Raw genomic sequence first — 4,225 nt, 5'->3', positions numbered from 1 at the left:
ATGGCAGCAGTTTTAAGAAGGACTGCATCAGGTGGGGTGCAGGGGGAATGTAAAAGCAGCACCAGTGCCAGGTGGCTCCTCTCAGCCTCTCCAGATCCACCCTTTGCCTCTCTCCATGCTGCTCACTACCCCACGAGACTGACCTGTCTGTCCCACAGTAATAGGCTGTGCCACCTCTGGTTCTAGGCTGAGTCTGGTCAAGGGGGTCTCTGGCAGACTAAAAGGAAGCTGGTGAGTGAAGGTGGCGTATTTCTTCCTCTGTCTCTTTTTTCACAGGGTCATCTCAGGCTGGCTGCACACCTCGGCTGAAGATCCCAGCTCCTGTCAATACCACAGTCCGCTTGACCGTCTCCTCCCAGATTCAGTAATTCTCTCCTCTCTGCCCCTTAAGGCCTAGGGGTGGTAAGAGCCCTGCACTGAGATCCCAGCTCCAGGATACGGCACCAGCCCTCTTGGTTTCCCTATACCCTGCCCATACCTTAGTCAAGGCAGGTGTGGGCAGGATATGCCTTTTTCTATTTTAGGGACTCCTTAAAGCATCCTGATTTGAGTGTGCCATCTGTTTCCTGATAGCCCCTGACCACTAGGTCTTGCTTTGGGGAGCCAGAAGTAAAAAGGAAATGAATGCTTTGTCTAATTATAGGGTCAGTTGGTAAAAGAGGTGGGAAGCTTTTTAAAATGATCCATTCTTCATCAAGAAATGAGTTATGAAATGGCTTTGCTTCTCCCCAATCAAAGTGAAAGATTTTTCTCTAGAGTTAAAAAAAGGGTTGGAGGCCAAGTATCAGCCTCTTTGTACCTGTGATGAGCAAATGGGCTGTCCTGGAGCCTTTGTCTCCCAAAACCCTTCACCAATACAGAGGCCAGCCAGGATTTCACGTCACCAGCAAGGAGCTCCCCCAATCTCCTCTTACCTGGCAAAGTTGACACCAGAATTTCAACCACTGTTTTTAACTTGAACCTGAGAGCAGAACCTAATTTCCAGATGCCCAAGGAAAATTGTAACTTTTCTTCAGAGTTTCCATATTTAGCACTAAGCTGCTTGGGAAGGAGGCACACTCTCCTTGCCACAAGTCTCCCAACTGGGAATTCTCTTTTTCCCTGCAGTGTATTCCTGTGGTGAATTCACTGGATTTGGTCATCTCTTGGTTAGTTTTCCACGTGGAAAGCCAAAGGACTCTTGGATCTGGGAGTGCTCTAGGCCCTGTCCTGTTCCCAATCCCCAGGGACCCTTGCTCCTTAGCTGTATCCAACTCTGGAGAGGTGCAGCCAGGAAGAGGCTGGTACCTGGAGCACCAGCGTTTCCCAAAGCAGCTGGAAGAAGCAGACCCATCATTACAGCTGCTGGGACTGGATCTGGGGGGCGGGTCAGCTCAGGCATGCCAGGATATAAAGAGGGAGGAAGTGCAGACAGCAATTTGGAAGATTTAGGAGTTCTTGGGCTGTCATCGGATTTTATGCGTTGTCATTGACATATGTTTGTATTCTCTCCAGAGCAGGTACGAGCTGGGAAATAGGAAGGCAGGGCATGCCCATGTGCCAGGTCTGCACAGCTGGATAGATGAGGAAAGATGTGGAGGAGGGGCCGGTGATTGTCTGGAAGCCTAAGGATGTTGTTTGGCCCTTGGGCTCCAGAATATGCATACCAGGACCTGGGGTGGCACCCACCAGGAAGCAACAGAGAGGAGATAAAACTCACAGCAGACAGACTTGCCTTAACAAAAACTCCCTTGAATTAAAACATGCTTTTCAAGAAAACAAATATCAATTCAATCAGCAAACAGCAGAGAAGTTTCTCATCATAACAGCAAAGGAGGGCCAGGTTGCTGACCAGTGTAAGAGCTTCAGAAAAGGAGATGGGAGATGAGATGCCAGAAATAGCAAGAGCACTGTACATCCCTGGACAACCTCATTCTAATTGGCCAAGGGCTGGGATGTGCATTTGGGAGTGCAGGAGAAGTGGCACCTCACAAAGGCTAGATTTTCTTCTAGAGATGACGAAGCCATAGGTTCTCAAGGCAGTGGCACTAGGGCAGAAAACTCTCACACTTTGATATGCACGCACAGCCCTTGGGGATCTTGTTGAAATGTAAACTCTGATTCCATGGGTCAGGCCTGAGATTCTGCATTTCCAACAAGCTCCTAGATTAGGTCCACTTTGCTGGTCCATGGAACACACTTAGAATAAGTAGCAAGGCATCAGAGAACACGGACTTTTCTCAGTGATGCCTGTGCTTCCCTCCAGACTAAAACAGAAGCAGACATAAATGACCCAATTCAACAGCATGGCAAGTTTGGTGCTAATGACCCAAGCCCTGGCCTGGTGACCAAGTGGCTGCTCAGGGAACTCCAGCTCCAAACTCCTCCCCTTCCTACCTCCCGTTCAAGAGTGAGTAACATGCCAGGGTTGATTGGGGTTCACAGTCCCCAGGGAAAGGTGGCCCAGTCACCAAGTGTAAATATATAGAATGGCTTACCTTTGCAGAGCTACCACAGTCCTGGACCTATGGGCCTAGAAACATGACTTGCCACTCACTCACTCACAGTCATTCATTTCTGCAACAAACAGTTCCTGAGCATCTGCTATATGCCAGGCCCTGTGGCATGCTGCTTGCTGGCATTTCTGTAGGATTTTCAATGTACTAGCCCTGGGGATATAGGATGAACAGCAGATCGTGCCCTCAGGAGGCCTAATGCAGTCAGCCCGCTGGAGCACATATGACAAACAATACAGATGTTTTCATTTATTATCATATTAATCATTATGATGGTAGCTTATACTTTTGGAAGCCTGCCATATCCTAGCCATTGTGCTAAGCACATTATATGGGTCATCTCATCAATCCTCACAACAACCTATGTGGCAGGTACTATTATTAAACCCACTTCAAAGAAGCTCAGGGAGGGTAAGTAACTTGCACAAGAACACCAGCTATTGAGGAGAGGAACTGGGAGGTATGGCTGGGCAGGCTGCCTCCCTCTGTCCCTACATGCTGGGTCTGAGTGTCTACTCATGGCCACATTCCCTCCCTGGGGGGAGAGCTCCTGGGGAGCTGATGGCAGCACTGAGTGAATCTGGAATTCAATGGGAGTGCATTAGATGACATGGGTGATCCGCGATGGGGACGGAAGTGTCACATTGTAATGACTATGCACACATCTCCCCTGAATCCACAGAGATGTGGCGGAGACCAAGAGCTCCAGTTCCTGGCCCAGTGTCCCCCTCTTTCCCAGAGACACACCACTTGACTTTGCTACACCTTGCTAGGCAAAGGCCGTATGCTCCCCATCTCCTTGGCCTCCCTGGCTGTCCACATATCCACATCCACACATCCACACCCACTCACACACACATGCACGCGATCATACCCATTCCATGAGCCCACATGCCCAGAGACATGCTCACACCCATATACTCACATGCATACACTGCCATGCACAACACACACACACATGCATTCACACACTCTCACGCACACACACTTCTGATGGCCACAGTCTACTCCTGCATAAATCTGTTGCCCACCACATGCTGACCCATGCTGCTTGCTGGCATCCTGTTGGATTTTCAATTTACTACCCAACTACCAGTCCTAATAACATCAGATAAGAGGGCTTCTGCTGTGCTGTGCTTGTGTTCAAAAACTAAATGCCGTTGAGCCGGAGTTAAGTCCAACCTCAGAGAAACAGAATATAAACACCCATGTGGCCCTGGGTCACTGAGTTCCTCAGACATTATGTGCTATGGGAGTTCCAGGAAGGGGGGATTGCATGAGTTTGAGTGCCAAAGGCTTCCTGGAGGAGGTGAGATTTCTGATTGGCCTCTGTTATGAGCTGAATTGAGTCCACCCCAAAATTCAGATGTTCAAATCCTAACCTGTAATACCTAAGAATGTGACCTTATTTGGAAATAGAAGCATAGCAGAGGTAATTAGTTAAGATGAGGTCATAGTGGAAGAGGGTGGGACCCAATCCGATATGACTAGTGACTTTATAAAAAGCAGAATTTGAAGACAAGCACACAAGAAGATGAAGGCGGAGACACAGCTGATGCAGCTAAGGAATGCCAAGGAATGCCAAAGATTGCTGGCAAAGCACCAGAAGCCAGGGAGAGACCTCAAACAAATTCTTCCTCCCAGCAAAAAGGAGGAAGGAAGGAACTGCCAAAAGAAGCAGGCCGGGCACGGTGGCTCACACCTGTAATCCCAGAACTTTGGGAGGCTGG

General features: G+C 49.0%; 1 long non-coding RNA gene across 1 annotated transcript; it reads left to right on the top strand.

Annotated features, from left to right (window-relative positions):
• Nucleotides 1-274: 274 nt before the first annotated feature.
• On the top strand, nt 275-1,760 carry LOC116553996. The gene is made up of 2 exons (XR_004269997.1): nt 275-364; nt 1,495-1,760. It is a non-coding gene; the product is annotated as an uncharacterized LOC116553996 (long non-coding RNA).
• Nucleotides 1,761-4,225: the final 2,465 nt, after the last annotated feature.

This window comes from Sapajus apella, unplaced genomic scaffold, assembly GCF_009761245.1.
Source record: "Sapajus apella isolate SASKATOON/1434 unplaced genomic scaffold, GSC_monkey_1.0 scaffold13, whole genome shotgun sequence".
Lineage (NCBI taxonomy): Eukaryota > Metazoa > Chordata > Mammalia > Primates > Cebidae > Sapajus > Sapajus apella.
Note: the sequence above shows the minus strand (reverse complement) of the source record. Positions and strands in the feature narration are given on the sequence as shown.